Source organism: Xyrauchen texanus, chromosome 7 (assembly GCF_025860055.1).
Source record: "Xyrauchen texanus isolate HMW12.3.18 chromosome 7, RBS_HiC_50CHRs, whole genome shotgun sequence".
Lineage (NCBI taxonomy): Eukaryota > Metazoa > Chordata > Actinopteri > Cypriniformes > Catostomidae > Xyrauchen > Xyrauchen texanus.
The window spans coordinates 41,018,719-41,045,213 of NC_068282.1; the positions used below are offsets into that span (position 1 = coordinate 41,018,719).

At 40.5% G+C, this 26,495-nt stretch overlaps 1 pseudogene; it reads right to left on the reverse strand.

Annotated features, from left to right (window-relative positions):
- Positions 1 to 731: 731 nt before the first annotated feature.
- Positions 732 to 26,495, reverse strand: LOC127646118 (general transcription and DNA repair factor IIH helicase subunit XPB-like; annotated as a pseudogene).

The window sequence follows — 26,495 nt, forward strand, 5'->3', positions numbered from 1 at the left end:
GGATAGAGGATTACATGATTCAGCAAATCACATGAAGTTACACGGGGATACAGGACCGTGATGGCTGAAGTGGGCTACCCCTAACAGCACTGTGTGAGGAGGATTATAAACAGACTACAGAGGTCAACAAAGTTCAATGGGAAATATAATTGTTTTTGCAAGAGGGAAAGAGAGATGGACAAAATACAAAAGCTTCATTGCAGATGCCTTTATTCCACCCATGTAAATAAAAGTGTATTATAAAACCACTTATAATACGTTAAATCAATAATTAACTTCACACAACAATGGACAATATGGTCACAGCATTTATCTTTGTTAATTTTGATTTCTACATATATGAATATATTTTTAACACTAAAAGTAGTATACATTAACATTAGGAAATGCATTGTGAACTAACACAACCTAACAATAAACAACAGTTCATTTAAAAATGGAAACGTTTACCAGTGAAAAATATTGCTCATTGTGTTCATAATACCTAATATATTGACTAATTATTTTTTAAATTCAATTACATATAAAAAAATCAAATAATATCTAATTACATCAAACTCCATCATACACAAGCATCCATGAAACATTTTGTTGGCCACCCTGATTCAGATCAATATTTGGTCATGGTGTGTCCAATTACACCCCTTGTTCTCAGTGGCTCTGCTGGGATTCGATCAGCTAATACAGCCTCAAAAGGTGTTTTCAATGCAGCAGCCAGGCTGTGAATGTCTTCACTTGTGGAAGCATTTAAACAGAGGGTGGACATTCTTGCTGGCTGCAGACTTGCATCCGTGGGGCATCTGGTATTCCACGTAGACTGTATCATCTGTGCCAGACATGGAGCTCATAGTTCCCATTCGACAAGAAAACTAAAGAAATTAATTTATTTATATCTTGACCTATTAAACTGATAGGCCCAAGATAAACAGGTCAGCATAAATGGTTTTATGCTATAATGTAAATGCAGCTTAAATCAATCATTATTATGCTTTGATCTACATCAATGTAAAACAAGGAAAAAATCCTCAAGGCTCAGTCAGTGCATATTGACAGAGCCAACAGAGTTATAAAATCAATTAATTAAGACAAAATGCCATATAATAGCTTTGTGTGAGGAACAGACTGAAATTGAAATGGTCATTCACTGAAAATCTTGTCCTCTGCTGTAGCTCTCAATTCTGATTTGAACTTTTCGAACATGCCCATTATGATTGTAACGAGAAATGTGGATACCTTTGTCATTTAGCATCATTGACTGGCGCAACGCATCCTAAATTGTCATAACTGAATACACACAAATGTGAATGATTTTCAGTGAATAACTTATTTTTGGTCGGTTCGTCACACAATCTTAAAATGGCTCCTGAATACTTGGGATTTAGAACAAAATGTAGTGTGAACTACTTTGTTGCTTTTCATGGTGCTTAAACCCCTCAGTTCCCATTCACTTTCATATTCTGCTTAACATTTTTTGTGTTCCACAGAAATACATCAGTCATATAGTTTTGGAACTACATGAGTGCAAGTAGATGGGTTTCATTCTGAACTGAGACCAGTTTTTGCCATTTCTATGATAATTACCAAGCTCAGCACAAAAAACAAGCTTATCCTGGCTCAGTGTTACCAAGTAAGAGTGAGAAACTAATGATATGGCAGAGAAGAATTGTTGAGAAGAATAATACCTGTGGCTTCCCTCCCATGTCTCCAATCACCACTTCCCCCTCTGCATCAAGATCTGATGCTGACAGAACCTTCTGTAAGACCTGATGCTGTTCATCTCGAGAGGAGAACATCAGGTCTTCCTCCTCCATCCCAGCCAACTTTGTGATCACATAGAAAGAGATAGAAAAAAATAGATTTTCTGACACTCAGCAACACAGAGAGAGAGAGAGAGAGAGAGAGAGAGAGAGAGAGAGAGAGAGAGAGAGAGAGAAGAATTGTATAAATAAATAGTTTTTTGTTTTGCATTTCGAGATGAAAATACCATAAGGTTTTATGTACAGAGTACTGTGAAAAAGTATTTGCCCCCATCCTGATTTCTTCTGTTTTTGTGAATATCTCGTACTAAATTGTTTCAAAAATAAACTAAACTATAGTAATCTAACATAAAACAAAGGCAATCTGAGTAAACAAAATACAGATTTTAAATTATAATGTTGTTTATTGAAGTAAAAAAGTTATCCAATACCAACTAGGCCTGTGTGAAAAAGGTTTTGCCCTTAGTTACTGAATCCCCAAATCTATGAAACTGAATTCATAATGGGGTTCAGCTGGACTAGACACACCCAGGCCTGATTACTGCCAGCCCTGTTCAATCAAATCAACACCTATATAGAACTTTTTCCAGCAGTATGAAGTTGGCTAAATGGTCTCAGTAGCTCCCAGAAGCACACTATGCCAAGGTCGAAAGAAATTCCAGAAATGATGAGGAAAAAGGTGATTGCATCCATGGAAGAGTGGCGAGGCGAAAACAATTGCTAACCCAGAAGAACATAAAGGCTCATCTGAATTTTGCCCAAAAATACCTTGATGATCCACAAGGCTTTTGGGAGAATGTTCTGTGAACTGATGAGTCGAAAGTGGAACTGTTTGGAAGACACAGTTTTACACCTGGCGTAAATCAAACAACTCATCAATTCCACAAAAAGGACATCATACCTACGGTCAAGCATGGTGGTGGTAGTTGTGATGGTGTGGGGATGCTTTGCTGGGCTAGGGTCGACTTGCAATATTTGAGGGAAAAATTTATTCTACTCTCTACCAGAAAATCCTAATGGAGAACATCCGGTCATCAGACTATGGGTTGAAGCTCAAGCGCAACTGGATTGTGCAGCAAGACAATGGTCCAAAGTATAGGAGTAAGTCCATCTAAGAATGGCTCAAAAGAAGCAAAATTTAAGTTTTGGAGTGGCCAAGTCAAAGTCCTGACTTGAACCAGATTGAGTTGCTGTGGCAGGAACTTTAACAGGCAGCTCAAGCTAAAAAACCCTTCAAATGTGGCTGAACTAAAGCAGTTCTGCAAGATAATGTGGGCCAAAAATCCACCACAGCATTGTGAGAGACTGATCTCCAGTTATCAGACGTGTTTGGTTGTAGTTGTTGCTGCTAAAGTTGGCACAACCAGCTATTAAGTTGAAGGGAGCAGATAGATTTTCACATGGGTGATATAGGTGTTGGATAACTTTTTTTGCTTCAATAAAAAAAAAAACATTCATAATAAAACATAAAAATAATAAAAATAATAATAATGGGGGCAAATACTTTTTCAAAGCACTCGAAGTTTTAGGATTTGGTTGTGTAATTAGCTGCATCCGTGTTCTGTTCAATCTTTTTTTTTTAATTAAGCCTAGGGATGCACCGATATAAAATTTTTTGGCTGATATGATACCTATTTAACAAAAAACTATTGGCCGATACCAATATTTTGCCACTTATGTTTAGTTTAGTTCAGGAATTATGTTTTAAAAATGCATAAAGAGGTACAAAAGCTTATTTAATTTTATTGTTTTAAAAATAAATAATTTCCATTCAACTTAGGATCTATTGAACACAGGCCAAAATTTAAAGAGAGCCACAATGAAAGATAAATAGAAAATAATATTATAAAAACTGATTGAAAATTATATAAATAATAAAACATGATGATTGATGTGAAAAATGTTATTTAGTACTTCTAAACATTTTTGCACTTCTGCTCTTTTTGCAGTTAAAAACAACAGAACTCACATTTAACATGTTTGTACTGTATATAGTACAAAATCACAAATATTAGGCATATGTTGGGCAATTCCAAAGAAATGTCAACCACATCATGGAAAAATAACAAGTTACAACAGGAACAAAAAGTCCTATTGTGGTGATATTAGTTATCATTTTCTGTTAATGCAAGATTTTCTGTAAAGGTGCTTTGAAACAATGTGTGTTGTGAAAAGGCTAAACAAATAAAAATGACTTGACTGGTACAATAAATAATGGATAATGCCATACACACCACTAGAGGGTGCTGCTTGCTTACACAGTGATGACTGAAGCACTGACTGAATCACTGAATGCATTTTATTTTTAAGCTTTCAAGGTTTAGTAATAGTACAAGACTATATTGCGATTTCAATCTTAAATCTCAACTATCGTGTAGAATTAATGGATACCAATGTCTAAGAAGTCAAAGTTTGCTGGTTTTAAAGCATTTTGTATAGTTTTAACTAAAGTTTATGTAAATGCCGCTTACACCATCGCAGCTGTTTCGCCGGGTTTTCCTCGTTAATGATTAAAATGAAATATTAAATGTTCTAAGGAGTGCCAACCCTTATACATTCTGTGGCTATCATTGTTACTGGATTGAACGTTTGAATCAACAACACAAAAAACATTTCACAGAGTTTTAACAAAGTGTGATTATAATTAATTATAAATTAATCATCTGTGTTTCATTTAGCTGTTTTCATGCTTAAAAGTGATTTGCTGATGGTTTTACTTTGGTAAATTTTAGGACGCTAATATTAGGTAATATCAGCGGCCAAAACAATGGTGCATCCCTAGTTGAGCCTTTGTTTTGAGCAAATCAGACTGTTGTAGAAATTGTGGAGAAGAAATGCAATTAAGTATGAGGAAGTAAGAGGAATTTCAATATAGAGCTCAAACTCTTTGCTATACTTTGCTATAATTTCCAATTAGCATATTTAAGTATTTGCAGCTTAAATATAGCAAACCTTGAAACTGTAGCCCTGGTCCACCAGGAAGCGCTATCTCTTGGTGGAATATGTGACCATACCTGCGCAAAAAGATAATAACGTGTCAGTTCATGCATTAAATTTCATTTCAAAAACTGCTCAGATTATCATTACATGATTAAAAAAAAAAAACAGCTTTTCTTAACACAACTTTTTTCAAACCTTTGGCAGAGAGATTTTCAGTAACTAACATATTACATTTTGGTCTGTTCTTCACACAGGGTTCCCACACTTTCAACCAATTAACTTCCAAGATATTTCCATGAAGTTTCCATGATTTTTCAGTCGTTCAGATTACTAGATAACAATTCTTTAAAATCATTATGATAACACTCACTCAATTAAATATTTTAGAGCGGAGCATCAACAGAAAATTTTATTTTCATTATATAAATTGCAATGAATTTGAGAATGGTTTATTCTTAATAGTTTTGACGATCACAATTATGCTCTACAACCATAATGCCAAATGCAATAGACAGTTGACACAACCCCAGGACACCACAAGGGGGCTTTCGATTCAGTTGCTTTACTATAAACTTAGGCAATCTATCCAGCTATTCCATAATGATGTTGCAGGTGTTGATTTCCCATGGCTGTTTACCTTTCTTGGGACCTAGACAAAGACTGCCAAGTCTTTGAGCTTCCTGAGGCGAGAACCACCATGAGAAGAGATCTGAATCAGTACGTTTGCCTCAGGCAGGTCAAATGAAGTGTCTCCTACCTGACAAAGTGTGAGAATGAGAGATTAAGACAGAATGAGAAAGGAAGAGGATCTTCTACAATGATTATCTAATCAAAACTGTTGAAAATGAAGGAAAATTCCTGAAACATCAATAGGGTTTTTAACACTTCAAATTGTTAACCCAGGTCATCTTTTACCCTGGGTAAATGAAATCCTGGGTTATCTTGTTTCACACTGTTCATACTTAAACTAGGTTAAAGGAATATTCTGGGTTCAAAACAAGTTAAGCTCGATCGCTAGCATTTGTGACAATGTTGATTACCACAAAAAAGTATTTCGACGTGTCCCTCATTTTCTTGAAGTAAAAATCGAGGTTACTGTGAGGCACTTACAATGGAAGTGAATGGGGCCAATTTTTGGAGGGTTTAAAGGCAGAAAAGTGAAGCTTATAATTTGATAAAAGCACTTACATTAATTCTTCTGTTAAAACTAATGTGATATTTGAGCTGAAAAGTAGTTAAAATAGTTATTTTTACTGTCATTTTAGGGTTAGTTGACTTTAAAAGTCATGACAATAAAGTTGTAAAACTTTACACAGAAAAGGTTAGTAAGTGATGGTTTACATTTATGGATTGGCCCCATTTACTTCCTTTGTAAGTGCCTCACTGTAACATCAATTGTTGCTTTTTTTTTTTAAGGAGGGACAAGTGAAAATACATTTTGTAGTAATCAACATTTTGCCACAAATGTTGTCGATTGAGCTTAACTTGCATGGAACCCATAATATCCCTTTAATTGATCTTGTTAATGTTATTATTTGTCAATAACAATGATTGGATAAATGCAGATTGTGACAGATATGCAACCTGCCAAATTGAGCTTTTTGTCTTTGGATATTATACAAATGTCTTTCGTTTTTTTTTTTTCTACTTTATAAGATTTAGATTTTTACAGAAAACAATAATATGTACAGTGCATAATTATTAATCAATTATCAAAATGGAGCACTTATATTTGTCTGCACATTTCAAAGCACTTTTTAAATTTTGTTTATAATGCCTACATGCATTTTACATTACAGTTTTGAAGCTTTAATATGATACCTGTTATGTGTTGGTCAAGAGTGTAGTTATTCATGTTTTGATAATTATTCATTTCTTGGAGGGCCAATCCGAGCTTAAAGGGTTAACAAATTAGGTTATGATAAAGAACACTTGGTCTGTTTTTGAGAGATTTCTGAGGCCATGGCATATGTTATAAACAATGTTATTAGGATTTCCAAATCACCCAAACTTTGGAGACATGTTTTTTTTTTTTAGAACATGGATGAAAACATTTGTTAATCAGATCAGTGTGATCACCTCCACTGAACTCTGCCTGAGGTAAACTTAGTCTCACAGAAACAAGTTAAAGTGGTCTTGTGGTCTCATGTCAAAACTAAACCATTGTATTATCAACTGCATTACTGATCATCATGATCCAATTTGATTGTTGCGCAGACTTTTCATTTGTGGTAATAGCTGTGTAGTACAGTGAGTTTGGAAGACAAAAAAATCTTCTTTTTTTAAAATAATAATAAAAAAAATAATTATTTGTGTCCATATACCAGCACAAGTGTTCGTCAAATCAAGATGGGACATTTAGCTTTTGCAGTCGTTCGCAATCTTTGTATGGTGACAAATAACTATCATTGAAGCTCAAGTATAAAGCCCCATTCACACAAGCCTCTGTCTCTGTACTATGAGGTTGCTAGTAAGTGTCCCTACTGCTGTCCCTCTATCGTTATTGGTGAACTTCACGTCTTCAAGTCAAAGTCTGAGGTTTCAAAGCGTTTTGGATAGTTATCCTCAACATCTACTGTAAGTGCCACTTTTATAACTGTCATGCCGGTTTTTCCACATTAATGTGAAAATGACAATGAATTTAAATGAACTATTACATGTTCTTGGGAGTGCCAACCTTGGCTATTATTATTTCTGGATTCTGCATTTCAATTCACAATTTTAAAGAGTCTCCCAAAAACTTTTGGTTACGTATGTAACCTCCGTTCCCCGAGGGAGGGAACGACACGTTGTGTCGGAGAAGCGACACTAGGGGTCTCTCTTGAGCGCCGATATCCACCTCTGATCTATGAAAAAAGGCCAATGAGAGTTGGCAGCCAGTATTTGCATGTCCCGCCCCCGGACATACGGGTATTTAAGCGGCGCAAATACGGGAGTTCATTCAGGATTTTTCTGAGGAGCCGAAATGGTCCGCCACAACAGTGGCTCGGTTCAGCGACATGGCGGAGGAAAGACACAACGTGTCGTTTTCTCCCTCGGGGAACGGAGGTTACATACGTAACCAAACGTTCCCCTTCTGTCGCTCTCTCCACGTTGTGTCGGAGAAGCCACACTAGGGGACCCATTCCAATCTTGCCATGCGCTGAACCATATACGTGAACCGCCGATACAGAGGCGGGCAGGGATTTCATCCAGTGCCGCGCATCGTCTGTACCTGGCTGCACATACCCTTCCCCAATGCCCCATAAGAACATCGGAATCCTTCTAGTTACCCTGGGAGGGGAACAAGGTGATGTTTGCCAACATGGGAACGGGCCAGCCTGGCTGGGCCTCTTTTCTCTCTATGTTTCTCACATAGAGCAATCACGGCTGGGGCCCTTACACGCATATAGGGAAGGGGTCTTACCCAGACCCTCGCGGAGACCACACCTGCCCTTTTTCTTGGGGAGGAAAAGTGGTAGACACGCCACACGGCCGCCTTAGGGCTCGTGTGGAAAGTATGGTGCTGTGGTAGATCCAGCCTCGAAAGGGGAGTTGCTACAGAATGGCTGACCGGGGCAGCTGTAACTGCCTAAGGGAGACACGGGGTCCGCTCGAAGGGGACAGAACCGTGGAATTACACACAGGGGAGTCCGCGCAGGAGGCCTTACCTGTGGAGCACCTATACCAGTACAGGGTAGCCATCAGGGTACCCGCAGTGGCTTGGGTCGGCTAGTTCCTCCGCTGAACCGCTGACCCGGAGGGCTGGGGAAGAATCGACCAGGGGCCTGACTCGAGTGGGGCTCTGGGAAGAAGGCGACTACTTTACCTTGACGTCAGGAAAATGGCACTGGGCGCAAGCGATCCACCCGGCCGGTCGGTCTACGTGTTACCGAGTTCTACGGGCCCGGACCTGAGAAAACACGAGACGCAACGGACTCAACGCGGAGGTTGTAAAACCTCGCAAAGGAGTTGGGTGTTGCCCAACCCACGGCTCTACAGATGTCTGCTAGGGAGGTGCCCTTGGCCAGTGCCCACGAGGACGCAACACCCCTTGTTGAGTGAGACAACCCAGTGGGCGAGCCTCTGTTTGAAGACGGCATTCCCTTTCTGCCGTCCCCCAAAGCAGACAAAGAGCTGTTCAGAGCGTCTGGTGCTCTGTGTGCGGTCCAGGTAAATGTGCAGGGCGCGCACTGGACATAGCAACGAAACTGGACATAGCCTCCTCCCGGGGCAGCGCTTGCAGGTTCACTACCTGATCTCGGAAGGGTGTGGTAGGAACCTTGGGCACATAGCCCGGTCGCGGTCTTAGGATCACAGACGTATCTGTCGGACCAAACTCCAGGCAAGTGTCGCTGACAGAGAACGCTTGCAGGTCCCCCGACCCTCTTGATAGAGGCGAAGCGATCAGCAGGGCCGTCTTGAGAGAGAGGGCCCTGAGTCCAATTGATTCAAGCTGCTCAAGGGAGGTCTCTGGAGTCCTGCCAAGACTACCGAGAGATCCCAGGAGGGAACTAGGCCTGGCCGGGAGGGATTCAACCTCCGGCGCCTCTCAGGAACCTGAGGATCAGGTCGTGCTTACCCAAAGACTTGCCGCCTACAGGATCGTGGTGGGCGGCAATGGCGGCAACATACACCTTGATGGTGGACGGGACAGCCTCCTGTCCAGCCTCTCCTGTAGGAACAGGAGCACTGACTTGATCGCAAGCATCTCTGCGTGGTCTTCAGTTCGGAAGAACACCAATCTGCTAACAAGCGCCACTTTAGGGCGTAAAGGTGCCTGGTAGAGGGGCTCTGGCTTGGTTGATTGTATTCACAACGGTCGCCGGTAAGCCGGGCTAGCTCTTCCGCAGATCCCGGCCCAGGGACCAGACGTGGAGGTTCCAGAGGTCTGGGCGCGGGTGCCAGAGCGTGCCCCGGCCCCTGAGAGAGGAGGTCCTTTCTCAGGGAATTTGCCAGGAAGGAGCTGTCACGAGAAGTCTGAGTTCTGAGAACCAAGTCCGAGTGGGCCAGTAGGGGGCCACTGACGTGATTTGCTCCTCGTCCTCCCTGACCTTGCACAGCACCGTGCAAGAAGGCTCACTGGGGAAATGCGTGACTTGCGCAGCCCCGAGGGCCAGCTGTGTGCCAGCTGCCTGTCCCGAGGGGAGCCTCTGTTAGGGTGTACCAGAGCGGGCAGTGGGAGGTTTCCTGGGAGGCAAACAGGTCTACCTGGGCCTTGCCAAACCGTTCCCAAATCAGCTGGACCGACTGGGGTTGAAGCCTCCACTCCCCACTGGGCAGGCGTTGTCTTGGTAGCGCATCCGCTACGACGTTGAGCTTGACTTGAGTCGCTGCTGGCTCCATAGGAGGAGACGGCAGGCGAGTTGTGACATGTGGCGGGAGCGTACGCCGCCTTGGCGATTTATGTACGCCACCACCGTGGTGCTGTCCGATTTCACGAGGACATGTTTGTCCCGAACTAACGGGAGGAACTTCCTGAGAGCAAGAAGGACGGTCAGAAACTCCAGGCAATTGATGTGCCAACAAAGCGGGGCCCCTTTCCAATGGCCCGCTGCTGCGTGCCCGCTGTACACGGCACCCCACCCGACCGGAGGCGCCGGTTGTGACCAGAACGCTCGGGACACCTGCTGCAGGGGCACTCCTGCCCGTAAAAAGCAGAGGTCTGTCCAGGGTCGGAGTGTTTTGAGGCAGGCGGGGTGATCCTTACCCGATGCATGCCGTGGTGCCATGCTTGTCTCGGACTCGAAGTCTGGAGCCAGTGCTGGAGTGGTCTCATATGCATCAACCCCAGCGGCGCGACCGCCACGGAGGATGCCATATGCCCCAGGAGCCTCTGGAAAAGTTTTAGAGGGACCACTGTGCCTGGCTTGAAGGAAGCGAGGCAGTCCAGCACCGACTGAGCACGCTTGCTCGTGAGACGTGCTGTCATTGAGACTGAGTCTAACTCCAACCCGAGAAAAGAGATGCTCTGAACCGAGTGAGCTTGCTCTTTTCCCAGTTGACCTGAAGCCCCAAACGGCTGAGGTGCCGGAGCACCTGGTCTCTGTGGATGCCGGCTACCGTGAGCGGGCAAGGGCCGCTTCTGCGACTTTCGTGGAAGATGCGAGGGGACAGAGACAGGCCGAAGGGGAGGACTTTGTACTGAAACGCCTGGTCGTCGAACGCGAACCGTGAAGAAGGGTCGGTGTTGTGGCAGAATTGAGACGTGGAAGTACGCTGCCCTTCGGGTCTACCGCTGCGTAACCAATCTAGATGCTGAACGCCAGCCAGAATATTTCTCTGCGTGAGCATTTTTAACAGGAGTTTTAACAAGGCCCGATTGAAAACTCGCAGGTCCAGGATTGGTCGTAAGTCGCCGCCTTTCTTGGGTACAATGAAGTAAGGGCTGTAGAAACCCTTCCTCATTTCGGTTGGAGGGACGGGCTCTACCGCGCTCTTGGCTAAGAGGGTCGCGATTTCGCGTGCGCAGGGAACTGGCATGCTCGCAATGTACTGCGGAAAGCGGACGCCACTGAAGGGGGCGGAGCCGGGCAAACTGAATTGCGTAACCGAAGTCGAATGGTCCGGTGCAGCCAGCGTGATGCGCTGGGAAGCGTAAAGCCACGCTTCCCAGCTCTACGCTTAGGGGCACCAAAGGGACGAAGTATTTTGGACGCATCCGGCGGGCCTCACAGTGGGGCGGAACAGGTAGTGCAGCGCCGGGCGGCTTCATTGCGGCCTGAGGCTGAGGTGCTGAGAATAGACTCAAAGCACTTACCTTGCTCCGCGCACCCGCAGGGGCGGTTCGTGACTGAGGAGGAGGTCTCGATGCTGGCGCCCTCTGGACTCGCCTGAACCGGCCGGCCGGGGACAGTCGTGGGCAGGCGGAAGGCGGATCGCCGGCCCGTGTACCGGACTGTCGTAATCTGAAAGCAGATTGTCGTGAGAACGGCATTTGCGGGCCAGGTGACCCAGAGGCAAGGGAAATAGCTCTTTTATTGAGAATGTGGGTACCACAGCCCCCAAATCGCCCCCAGCGCCAACCGCATCGTCCTCAATCCCGTGGGAAGAAGGAGCAATGCGGGGTGCAGCTGGGGTGGCTTGCTCTCTGTTGAAAGTAAGCTGCGACCGCAACGTGGTCATGGTCGTGTTCTCGCCGTGAGAACATGAGCCATCCACAAACGCCGCCACGGTGTGATCCTAGGCCCAAACACACGAGACAGCGCCTGTGGCCGTCTGAAGCGGAGAGCACGCTACCGCATCCAGGAACAACACAGGGGTGGAAGGGCATCTTGAAAAAGACGCGTCCTGAAAAGGACATTCAACGCCGCTGTGTTTTGCTCTTTTAGAGAAATTCACTCTTTTAAGGGAAATAACTCTTTTAATACACAGTATGTGTGTGTCTGCGCTGTCAAGCGCTCAGGGGCAACAATGCACGCCGTGCAAAGTAGGAGAAAGCCGCTGTTGTGCCGCCAAATCCAACAGCATGCAGATCGCCAGAGGAACAGGAACGTAATAGTGGTGTGTAAACTCGCAGCAAACTGCAGACAGACCATCGGCTCTGAAGAAATTTTCTGAATGAACTCCCGTATTTGCGCCGCTTAAATACCCGTATGTCCGGGGGCGGGACATGCAAATACTGGCTGCCAACTCTCATTGGCCTTTTTTCATAGATCAGAGGTGGATATCGGCGCTCAAGAGAGACCCCTAGTGTCGCTTCTCCGACACAACATGGAGAGAGCGACAGAAGGGGAACAAACATTTTATCACATCCATAAAGCATGTTCAAGTTCATGAAAAAAAACTTGCCTAGACTTATCTAACATTTTCTGTTGTCTGAGGTTTATGATTATACATACAAATGGTTTGATATAATGGTACGGAGTACTTTATATGTGAAGTTAAATTTCACATTTTCACAACAAATATCACGTCCAGAATGCTTGAACTGCCATTTTAACGTTAAGATTTTTAACCTGTCAGCATCTGTGGCAACAGTTTAAACTGTTTTATCCAACCATTTATAAGCTTTTGTTTCCCTGGATTAATGTAAACCTGAATTATTTGAATACAGTTATGTCAGTGAAAATCAGTAACATCTGTCTTGCGTGATCTCAACTCTGAAGTGTATGTACATGACACAGAAGCAGTGGCTCCAACCGAGGGAAGGTTGAATGACACTTGTTTGGGTGCTTACTAAGTGCTTACAGACAATGCACAGAATGCACAGCTTATAGAGAATTCATGTGTCACATTTTAGGTTGGAGAAAACGGAATTCTGTGAAAATCTGCAAAAATCCCTGGTTCATGTATCATGGATTATCTCAACAATTTCCAATTGGTTTTTAGAATAGCCTAGAACTGTCCTGGGATTTTCCAATCAGTGAATTAATGCATGGATCAGCAAGCTGCGATGCACTGTGTGTTCTGACACCTTTCTATCATGGCCAGCATTAAGTTTCCAGCAATTTGTGCTACAGTAGCTCTTCTGTGGGATCAGAACAGAGGGGCTTGTCTTTGCTTCCCACATGCATTAATAAGCCTTGAGCACCCATGACCCTGTCACTGGTTGTCCTTACTTGGACCACTTTTGGTAGGTACTAACTACTGCATACTGGGAACACCCCACAAGACCTGCCATTTTGTGGGGTGTTCCCAGTATGCAGTAGTTAGTTTGGAGAGGCTCTGACCCAGCCATCTAGCCATCACAATTTGGCCCTTGACAAAATCGCTCTGATCCTTATGCTTGCCAATTTTTCCTGCTTTCAACACATGAAATTCAAGAAATGCCACTGTAACAAGATAATAAATGTTATTCACTTCACCTGTCAGTAGTTTTAATGTTGCATATTTTGTTGCATTTTGTTTTGTGATTTCACTACCAATTTTGGGAAATGCCCCACTTGTCCCCACCATAAATAACCCCTAAGGCCATTTGATTTACGAGTCTGTGGTTAACAGTAGGCCTACTTGAAGAGATTTTCATATTTTGCTTACAAGAATGTTATTTTAAATTCTTAACCAATTGGACAACCATTGCTGTCCCTTTGCACAATATGTTAGCAATAAAGCATAAGGTATGCGAGCGGAGCAGCATGATTTTGGAGGAGTGGGTTTTTTTAAAATTGGAACTGCATTGTTTTCTCTTGCTTTAAGAGCACTCCACTAACACTCCAAGAGCACAACACCTGCTAACAGCCCATAATGCAGCAAGAATTCACCATATTAAGCAGTGTTCAACAAAAATATTGAAAATTAATGATGGCGTAGAGGAACGTGGGGAGTGGGGAGGTGATTGCCATGACCAAAGGTTTGTTGTGGAATCTTAAAAAGGCATGTGTCCAGATAACACGCTAATGTGTTGGACATGTGGAAAGAAAATATAAAGGTCAGTTAGGGCAAGTTAATTTATAAAAAAGGGCAATAATAGAAAAGCGCCTAATAATATATAAAAAATTTTGTTTGCTAATTTATTTACAGTTCAAGTCAGAAGTTTACATACACCTTAGCCATATACATTTGAACTCAGTTTTTCATAATTCCTGACATTTAATCATAGAAATCATTCCCTGTCTTAGGTCAGTTAGGATCACTACTTTATTTTAAGAATGTGAAATGTCAGAATAATAGTAGAGAGAATTATTTATTTCTGGTTTTATTACTTTCATCACATTCCCTGTGAGTCAGAAGTTTACATACACATTGTTAGTATTTGGTAGCATTGCCTTTAAATTGTTTAACTTGGGTCAAATGTTTTGGGTAGTCTTACACAAGCTTCTCACAATAAGTTGCTGGAATTTTGTCCCATTCCACCAGACAGAACTGATGTAACTGAATCAGTTTTGTAGGCCTCCTTGCTCACGCACACTATTTCAGTTCTGCCCACACATTTTCTATCGGATTGAGGTCAGGGCTTTGTGTTGGCCACTCTAATACCTTGACTTTGTGGTCCTTAAGCCAGTTTGGAAGACCCATTTGCGACCAAGCTTTAACTTCCAGGCTGATGTCTTGAGATGTTGCTTCAATATATCCACATACATTTCCTTCCTCATGATGCCATCTATTTTGTGAAGTGCATCAGTCCCTCCTGCAGCAAAACATCCCCACAACATGATGCTGCCACCCCCATGCTTCACAGTTGGGAGGGTGTTCTTCGGCTTGCAAGCCTCACCCTTTTTCCTCCGAACATAAAGATGGTCATTATGGCCAAACGGTTAAATTCTTTGTTTCATTTGACCAGAGGAAATTTCTGCAAAAAGTTGTCCCATGTGCACTTGCAAACTGTATTCTGGATTTTTATTGTTGTTTTAGAGCAGTGGCTTCTTCCTTGCAGAGCAGCCTTTCAGGTTATGTCGATATAGGACTTGTTTACTGTGGATATAGATACTTGTATACCTGTTTCATTCAGAATCTTCACAAGTTGCTGTTGTTCTGGGATTGATTTGCACTTTTCACACCAAACTACATTCATTTCTAGGAATCATCATGCGTCTCCATCCTAAGCAGTATGATGGCTGCATGCTCCCATGGTGTTTATACCTGCGTACTATTGTTTGTACAGATTAATGTGGTACCTTCAGGCATTTGGACTTGTAGAGGTCCACAATGTTTCTGAGGTATTGGCTGATTTCTTTTGATTTCCCCATGATGTCAAACAAAGAGGCAGTTTGAAGGTAGGCCTTAAAATACATCCATAGGTACACCTCCTATCAGAATTTAATTACATTAAGGCTTGACATAATTTTCTGGAATTTTCCAAGCTGCTTAAAGACACAGTTAACTTAGTGTATGTAAACTTCTGACCTATTGGAATTATGATATAGTAAATTAAAAGTGAAACAATCGGCCTGTAAACAATTGATGGAAAAAATACTCTGATGGCCAATAAAGAATGAGTATGTATGTCCAAAGAAGTTTTTTAAAGAAATAGACAAATTGTCAAACCCGCATATTATGTTTTTTGTCCTTAAAAAAAGGCAGTTTTAACGAGTTAACTACTAAAATTGTATTCAATATTAATAATTAAATTATATGAATTAATCAGTTATTTATTTGACAGTCCTAATATCTTAATATATATAAACAATATAAAATATGATAAATAAATACAAATCAAACACTCAAGATGGAGTTTACAGTTGGCAAATTTTACCTCATAAGCCCTCAGAGCCCTGCAGCTTCATAATATAACCCCTGGAGTAGGTGTGCCTTGTTGGGTTTAGTGTGTAGCCTTTTCTTAAATTCTTTGAAAGTTTTCTAAAGCAAAGTGCATTCAAGGAAAAGCCCTTTCATTTGGCAAGTATGATGGTGATTAACAAAACAGCAAAGTAAATCCGATTACAAGCTGTGTCTGGGACAGTTTCAGTTGTATGAATTTTTGGCACATTCTAAAGCACCTAGTTGTAAACATTCCAGGTTTGGCCCTGCATGACACTCTTGCAAAATACAAGGTTTCGGTAAGTACCCAAAGAAATGCACTCCATTCTTTTTTTTGGGCTCACTTGAGTTCATGTGGTGCATTGAGCTCTTTAGCGAGAGGCTGCTCCTTATCAGCTTTATAAAGTCCATGACTTGTACATTCTAAAGTCCTCTGAGCTCCTGACCAGACATAGCAATATTTGAACAAAAGGAGAAAAAAACATTTAAGAAGGCATCTAAAGTAGAGTAAAATGGATTTTTAGCAATAATGTTTAAACCTTTCAAAACAATGATATACACTCACCTAAAGGATTATTAGGAACACCTGTTCAATTTCTCATTAATGCAATTATCTAATCAACCAATCACATGGCAGTTGCTTCAATGCATTTAGGGGTGTGGTCCTGGTCAAGACAATCTCCTGAACTCCAAACTGAATGTCAGAATGGGAAAGAAAGGTGATTTAAGCAATTAGGAGCATGGCATGGTTGTTGGTGCCAGACGGGCCGGTCTGAGTATTTCACAGTCTGCTCAGTTAATGGGATTTTCACGCACAACCATTTCTAGGGTTTACAAAGAATGGTGTGAAAAGGAAAAACATCCAGTATGCGGCAGTCCTGTGGGCTGAAAATGCCTTGTTGATGCTAGAGGTCAGAGGAGAATGGGCCGACTGATTCAAGCTGATAGAAGAGCAACTTTGCCTGAAATAACCACTCGTTACAACCGAGGTATGCAGCAAAGCATTTGTGAAGCCACAACACGCACAACCTTGAGGCAGATGGGCTACAACAGCAGAAGACCCCACCGGGTACCACTCATCTCCACTACAAATAGGAAAAAGAGGCTACAATTTGCAAGAGCTCACCAAAATTGGACAGTTGAAGACTGGAAAAATGTTGCCTGGTCTGATGAGTCTCGATTTCTGTTGAGACATTCAGATAGTAGAGTCAGAATTTGGCGTAAACAGAATGAGAACATGGATCCATCATGCCTTGTTACCACTGTGCAGGCTGGTGGTGGTGGTGTAATGGTGTGGGGATGTTTTCGTGGCACACTTTAGGCCCCTTAGTGCCAATTGGGCATCGTTTAAATGCCACGGCCTACCTGAGCATTGTTTCTGACCATGTCCATCCCTTTATGGCCACCATGTACCCATCCTCTGATGGCTACTTCCAGCAGGATAATGCACCATGTCACAAAGCTCGAATCATTTCAAATTGGTTTCTTGAACATGACAATGAGTTCACTGTACTAAAATGGCCCCCACAGTCACCAGATCTCAACCCAATAGAGCATCTTTGGGATGTGGTGGAACGGGAGCTTCGTGCCCTGGATGTTCATCCCACAAATCTCCATCAACTGCAAGATGCTATCCTATCAATATGGGCCAACATTTCTAAAGAATGCTTTAAGCACCTTGTTGAATCAATGCCACGTAGAATTAAGGCAGTTCTGAAGGCGAAAGCGGGTCAAACACAGTATTAGTATGGTGTTCCTAATAATCCTTTAGGTGAGTGTATGCTTCTGTATAAGCAGTATTTCAATGTGATTTCAATAAAAAAATTCAATACTTTTATATCATTATTTTAAGTGAAGAAATACACAACCCATAATCCTGAAGAGTAATCCACCAACCAGAAAAGTCACTGACACCTCTGCATACAACATATTTAATGTGTATATACACTTGAATATACACTTCAAATATATTGTATTTTACACTTTAACAGTCAATTGTTTTATATTGTAGCATTGCCTATGGTTTATGTTATTTGCAATGCTTCATGGGATGAGCAGTTATTTTACTCATATAAGAATTTAAGTAAACTGTCTTGTATCTTTGTCTTTATTCAGATTTTTTATTAATAGCAATTTGTTTGGTTCAAAGTTTGTAATATTATGGTTCATCTCAGAGCTGGTTAGTTTGTTTAAAATGATAGTTCACCCAAAAATGAAAATCAAGGTGTGGGTGAAAAACAGGTCAATCTTTCAATCCTTTTTTACTCTAAATCTCCACTTTCACTTTCACTTCAGAATGTGAAACTGGAGATTTATAGTTAAAATGGACCTAAATATTGATCTGTTTTTCACCCACACCTATTATATCACTTCTGAAGACATGGATTTAACCCAAGGAGTCTGATTGATTACATTTATGCTGCCTTTATTTGATTTTTGGAGCTTGAAAGGTCTGGTCTCCATTCACTGGCATTGTGTGGACCTACAGAGCTGAGATATTCTTCTAAAAATCATAGAAAAGTCATACAGATCTGGGATGTCATAAGAGTGAGTAAATGATGAGAGAATTTTCATTTTTGGGTGAACTATCCCTTTAATGGCTTAACCTCTTTACTAAATAATTTGTTTTAATTCCAAAGGAGAAAATGAATGGGAAAAATACTTGTGGTGGGTGGAATAGGACGATTTAATTAAAAACAGAAATTGCAGAGCACAATGTTGTTATGCTAAGGCACTACTGCATGTGTATGTGTGTTTGTGTACAAACTAAATAAAGCATTACTTGTTCAGGCAGATAGTGTATTCTTTCAGAGCGAAGACGTTGTCGGCGAAGACGATGATCTTGTCATTTCTTCCCTCATGGAAGCAGATCAGGAACTGACATGCACGGAACTTGTTGGGCTTCATGCTGTAGAGCAGAATCCTCTTCTTCGTCTTTATGGCCATGCATTCACGACAAAACTCAGGAGACATGGGACACCACACCTACACACACTAAGTGTGAAGATATACAGGTGCTGGTCATATAATTAGAATATCATCAAAAAGTTGATTTATTTCAGTAATTCCATTCAAAAAGTGAAACTTGGAAAATGTATACATTCATTCCACACAGACTGATATATTTCAAGTGTTCATTCCTTTTAATTGATGATTATAACTGACAACTAATGAAAAACCCCAAAATCAGTATCTGAGCAAACTCGCCTGACCTTAACCCTATAGAAAATCTATGGGGTATTGTGAAGAGGAAGATGCGATACGCCAGACCCAACAATGCAGAAGAGCTGAAGGCCACTATCAGAGCAACCTGGGCACTCATAACACCCGAGCAGTGCCACAGACTGATCCACTCCATGCCACGCCGCGTTGCTGCATTAATTCAGGCAAAAGGAGACCCAATTAAGTATTGAGTGCTCTACATGCTCATACTTTTCATGCTCATACTTTTCAGTTGGCCAACATTTCTAAAAATCCTTTTTTTGTATTGGTCTTAAGTAATATTCTAATTTTCAGAGATACTGAATTTGGGATTTTCATTAGTTGTCAGTTATAATCATCAATTAAAAGGAATGAACACTTGAAATATATCAGTCTGTGTGGAATTAATGTATACATTATCCAAGTTTCACTTTTTGAATGGAATTACTGAAATAAATCAACTTTTTGATGATATTCTAATTATATGACCAGCACCTGTAGGGAAAATGTCAAATATAACTCTTAAAGCACACACAGAAGGAAGACGGTATTTAGGCTTATTGTGGCACAAAAATAACACTGACTGACCACTTAACATATTTTCCATATGACATCCATAGGATTCACCCATGCAGATGAGATCTATTGGATTACTTCACCAATACAATTAATTATCTTCTCAAAGCTGTAGCCAAAGGTTTGTCTAATGAACACTCACTGCCACTAATCTATAAACCTTTTAGTACAGCTGTGTCCCACAGGCCGTATGCGGTCCCTGAGCCATCTTTAGTGGCCTGCGTTATGATTTCATCCTCAAAAATGTATTTATCAATTGCCTATCAAATTTGTATGAACCAAGGTGTCCATTTTCCAGAGTATTTATGGTAGTACTCAGTATTTCTGAATCTCAGCAGTTACAGAGGGAAATAAACTGTAAAAGTATGTAACAAATGAAATAAACAACAAACAATTCTTAGCATAGTTGATGTTACATGAATGTGGCGGTCTGCACGCACTTGTGCAGTCTGTTTCTAAGCTTAAAAGAATGTGATAAATAGCCTAATTAAAAAAATAAAAAATAAGCTGTTGAGCTTTTTTTTTGTTGTTGCTCAGGTGGACAAAGGATCTGCACAATGGAAACAGGCTTTGCTCAGTATATAACAAAAATTAGAGGGAAAATTGAGTAACCGTATTATTTTGTACAGTAGGCTCAAAATCTTTTGTCTGATACAAACAAACAGGTTCACAAGTCCATTAAATCTGTTGACCCATTGAGATGTTAGAACCATTTCTCAATCATTTGCACATATGAAATTATTGTTTGCTGTCTTTTTGTACTTTGGGGAGAAAGTATTTAAATTAGTTTTCATGTTATATAGTTGTTTAAATAGAATTATCCTCTTTTGGCCTTCTCACCTCAGCACACTGAACTTTTGCAATGTATCCGCTGTTATGCAGTTCCATATAGTTCACCTCATACAACTTTGGTCCGATCAGGAAGTTTAGATAGACAATCTTATCATCCTCTCTCACTAGTGTGGCAGTCAGACCCAGCTTACAGTGAGCCTGAACTATCATTAGAACATGACAAAACATCTTTGCTGCAAGACAAAAACAGACACTCAAGAAGCAGCATGTTTTCTTTACAATATATGTGTTGCTCTTCACAAACTTGAAGAGTTTCAGTGGCATATAATTAATTTATAATTAATAATAAATCATTTGTCCTTGCGTTAAGTAATATGATGGGAGAATCACAGGCAAAAAGAACACATTTAAATGTGCTATATGTAATATTTTTACTGTACTAAATCATAAAATGACCATAATATGTCATTAGAGAATTAGGAAACATTCTAAGTTGAAATACTAGCTTCTCTGATAACAATGCTACAGCCAGTATATTCTACTTTTGAAGTTTCCATTCTGGGCCAGAATTCCTGTTTATGTTTTGGCCTGTGTGATCCCGCCTACAGCCTACTCACCAATAGTATTTCAACACCACCGGGTTGCCAGATTTGAACAAGTTTGCAGGTAAGCAACACTGCGTGCTGCAGCCATGGAAGCCACCAAATGAACTGGATCAGAGATAACAGATTCCACCCGACTTAAAAAGCCTCGCCATCTGTCTAAAAACCACCATGACCAGAGGTGTAGTAAAACAAGGATAAATATTGGAGATGCCTTTGGAAGATGGAGACAGCTTAAAGCCTAGAAATCCTTTAAAACGGATGCGGAGTTGGCTAATTTGCATGTCATCATTCTGGCAACCTGCATGAGCTTCAAGTCTGGGGCGGGGTAGACAACTCACCAATATATTGAATTTGGACTGCAGTACCCATTTAAAACGCTTGTTGTCAAACTTACATATAGTACCTTTAAAGGGCATAATGAGAGCAATTTACACTGCCTGGCCAAAAACAAATTCACTGTTTGGATTTAAATAAGCAGAATCTTGAGAGCCTATAATTGGATTAATATGTTTCAGCTGGCAAAAATTATTTTAATCCTAACTGAAGCAGTGTGTAGCTTCTCATTTATTAAACAACCATGTCGGTAGACCGATCACGTGATCATGGAAAATATATTACTGTGTCTCAGATGGGGCAAATTATTGGCTTGCATCATGCAAAGAAAACATCTAAGGAGATTGCAGAAATCCATTGAATTGTCCAACACATTATTAAAACCTGGAAGGATAGAAGTGAACTGTCAGCGTCACAAATATTGAATGATCATGATTGGAGATCACTGAAACGCTTGAAGTGTCATCGTAAAAAAAAAAATCGACAGTAGAACTCATTACTATGTTAAATAGTGAAAGAGCATTTGCACACGCACAATGCGACAAGAACTTACAGGATTGAGGCCAAACAGCTGTGTGGCCTAGGGTTGCTCTGATACCAAAATTTTGGCTTTGATACTAAATCGATACCTACATTTACATTTATGCATTTGGCAGACACTTTTATCCAAAGCGACTTACAGTGCACTTATTACAGGGACAATCCCCCCGGAGCAACCTGGAGTTAAGTGCCTTGCTCAAGGTGGTGATCGATGATGATTGAACCAGTGACCTTCTGATTAACAGTTATGTGCTTTAGCCCACTACACCACCACCACTCCATGATACTTATGCCTCCAACACACTACACGACTTTCAAAGACGTCGGATCGTGATATAGTGCCCACTGTACAAGGCTCTGGAGGAAGCGTTATGATCTGGGGTTGTTCAGGCCTACGATTAGCAATGTTATGCGACAATAAAAATGAAGTCAGCTGACTACCTGAATGTACTGGTTGACCAGGTTATCCCATCAATGGATTTTTTTTATTCCCTGATGGCACGGGCATATTTCAGGACAACAATGCCAAGATTTATCAGGCTCAAATTGTGAAAGAGTGGTTCAGAGAGCATGAGGAATCATTTTCACACATGAATTGGCCACAACAGAGTCCTGACCTTAACCCCATTGAAACTCCTTGGGATGTGCTGGAGAAGACTTTACAGAGTGGTTCAACTCTCCTGTCATCAATACAAGATCTTGGCCAAAAATGTATGGAACTCTGGACAGAAATAAATGTGATGTTGCATAAGGTTGTCCAAACAATGCCACGACAAATGCGCTCCATAACCAAAGCTAAAGCCAAGGCAGTCCAACAAAATATTAGAGTGTGCTATTGTTTTTTGGCAAGGCAGCTTTGTTTTCTAAATCAGTCTTGTCAAACTTTTGGTTAAGTTTCTGGTTGGAGACTAGGGCTGAAACGATTAGTCGACATTATCAACAACGTCAACAATAAAAAAAAGTGTTGAATAGTCATCCGATTTAATTTAACACAACATTAGATCATTTGAAATGCTAATGATGACGCGGGAGAGCAGCACTTCAGCTCGCACTTGATTGAGGAGAGGAAGAAAGAACAGCTCACATTCCAGATGCACTCCAAACTTTCCAAACAGATTAAGTTGAAGTAGATTGCAGAGTATTATAATACAAAAAAATGCTAAATAAGTAAATACAGTAGCAGTGTCGTTGTAAAATAGAGCAAGCCGTACCTGGTGTTCCACTTGAGCAGAACTTGCCTGTCAAAGTATTGTTATTGTTAGTAAGCATGTTTAATACAAACTTTAAAGTTGGGCACAAGCTGAATAGTCAGTTAAGAGCTAATAATTAATCGCTGCATTAATCACCCGAATAGTCGTATAATCGTTCTAATAATCGTTAGATTAGTCGATTATAAAAATAATCGTTAGTTGCAGACCTATTGGAGACCAACAGGTTTTAGAGGCCAATGTGGATTTATTTTTTTCCAGCTCTGAACAACATATTCAATGTTGGAAACGCTGCAGATTGTGCACCGGCTTACTTTCGACAAAAAGACTAGGAGTGAGACAGTACTAACCCACACAACCTTCCTGGGATAGTGTGCACCTCATCTAGTATAATATGACCCCACTCCTGACTTTTCATCCACTCCATGACCCTTTCTGCCTCCCATGAGCATTTAGTGGTGTGACCAAACATGGAGCAGCCAGTGGGCTTGTCCTTTGCATCGGAAAGAAAGCAACAGATCTGGGAGTCATCAATGGTGGACCACATCTTAAACTGAGGAGGAGTTTCCCAGCACCAGGCAGCGCTTGCAAACTATACATACAGCGGTTACGTCCACCAGTGACTTACCAGCTCCAGTAGGATAAATCAAGACAATAATAAAAGACGAAAGTACATTCAAGTCAACATGAATCTGCGTTTACAACCTATTTCACTTGTCATTTGTAAGTGAAACAGGATTTTCAATGAGAATAAATTAGTAATGCACCGATGTATCGGCTGCAGATATTTCTCGCCCAATTATTGACCAAATTAGAACCATCATAATATCGGTTATAAGCATGAAAATGGCAATAGGAACAAAACGTTGGTTAATTTTTAATTAATTGTATCACACTTTGTAAAAACTCTGTGAATTTAAATGTACAATCTGCTTTGAAACTAGCAGACTTTGACTTCTGAGATATAAGTATGATATCCAATATTGCTGCATGACTGATTAAATTAAGATTGAAATAGCAAAATATGGCCTTGCTTGATAAAACTTAAAAGGCTGCATTTTTGCATTCAGCATGTCAGTTTGCCCTCTAGCGGTCTGGATGGCATTGTCCATTATTCCACTATAATACAGAATTTAAGTGGGGTTTGTTCCTTTGATTTCTGTTGATTTGAACTGCAATATCAGAAGTGCAAAAATGTTTTAGAAGTAAAAAACAACCTTTTTTCATATCAATCATCATGTTATCATATTTTTATTTTTTTTCATTTGAACTTTTATCTATTTTTCTTTCATTGTGGCTCTATTAAAATGTTGGCCTGTCATGTGTTCAACAGATCTAATCTATGTTCAATGGAAATTATTTATTGTTAGAAAAGTGAAAAGGCTTTTGTACCTCTTTGTAAATTTTTAAAGCATAATTCGAAAGTAAAACATTGATCTGATGACAAAATTAGGTAAGTGGCGAAATATCGGTTTCAGCATATGGTTTTTTTGTTCAAATCGATGCATCCCTAAAATAAATGCAGGACAAAACTTGATTTCATTCAGTACGAATTGATAAGATCATGAATTGCTTGGATTGTGATAATGGACTGTTACATACCATAATGAAGCCAGGAAGTTGGAAGGGATTCTCTAGAATTTAGAGGTCAACAGAGAATGGTCAGACTGCTTCGAATGGAGAAGTCTGCAGACCAACACTGATAGAGGCATAAAGAGAATACGCTGTCAGCTTGCACTCGTGCACATGTGTGGGTCTGCAAACCGGCTCTGCTATGGCTACAAGGAAGTCCTGACCATATTTATATACAGGAGAGAAAGCCTCCAGGAAGATATGACCATCAGGAGCCGACAAGACAATCAAACATAGAGACAATGAGACAGATAGTTTATTGTTCCTGATCTTGACACATTAGTCTCATATAACTGCAAACAAAAATGGCAAGTACTCTGTGAATTCAACAGTTTCAGTCTGATTGGCTGGCAGTACAGAACTTTGAGAAGTCTGAGGATGCACTGGATTTTGCCAGGTTAATGGCATCAAATCTTTGTAAGATATTCTTGATAGTTTCTAGACATTGATTTCTAGATCATTTTCTAGATAGACTTGGTTTAGATCCAAATTAATACCTCCAATGGGATAAGTATTTTTCTGTTTTCTTATTTTAGAATATTATTTCTCAACATCTGGGTTTATATGTTTTTAATTTATTTTACATATACATTATGTTAACAATTTCCTGTGTAGTGCAGTTTTTGGTGCATATTTCTTGCACACCTATGTCTCGTGCAATGAAAATAACTTTGATTTCTTTAACCATTAACCAGGTTGCCTTGCACTCTAATAAAGAACATGTTATTTGAATTATGTTGTAGTTACTTTTTAGTTGAGTACGTTTAAAAATGTAATCTTGAATCGTCCTTAAGTTTGAAAAAAAAAAAAAAGATAAAAAATTTTGCCACTTAACACATTAACTACAGATTATTTAACTACGGATTCCAATATGTGTATAAAAAAAAAATGTTTTGTTACAGAACCTGATGAAGTATGTTCAGTCTTACCACCACAGGGGTCGTGCAGAGTGGTCGTTCTTTATAATCATCTGTATTCTGTAGTCTTTGGCCCCATACTCATCCACTTTAGTGCTGGATTCATCCACCTGTTTCCCAGCAGCAGCAGCGATTGCCTCCTGAGACTCACTGCCCACCACCTTTTCATCCTCTTATTGCTCATCTTAATAACGCTTCTTTGCTCTCTAATTTGAATCAATAGATCATTTTTACATGTATTAGTTTTAAAAACAGTGCTGATCAATCCTGCTCATGGAGATCTACCTTACTACCTGGGTCAGCTAGGACAAAAATGCTAAAAAAGTGACAAAAATAACCCCTGCTATTTAGCTAATATTTAATCCATTGTGTAATATTTTATATAATAATATACATGTAATAAAGTATTCTTATTGGTTTAATAGCTGATCTGTTGTTAAATGTGAAGCATCTTTAATTTTTTTTAATTAAAGAAATTAAAATCAGCCCTGAAAACATTGTTCATTAGTTCGGTCTGTTGGGTTTAGATTTAATAGCATTTGATACGAGGAGCTCACTGCGCAGAAAGGTGGATGTTCAAGAGCTGGATGCAGCACCTCAGGTTTAGACAGTTTCATCAAAAAAGCAGAACAGTACAGTTTGATAAGATGTCTTCAGGGTCATCTTATGCATCAGGGATGTCATGTTACTTCTGTAATCAAATCACCTGACGTGTTAACCTTTAACACGAGGGCATGCTATAATGTTTACTGCATGTCTAGTTCATTATTTATGGAAACTTAGTACATTCATCCAACTTTGTTCACTAGATTCGTCTATTTCTTCGTAAAGCACGGCGTCTCTCTTAACTCGATCAATTTTATCTTTCTTTCCCAT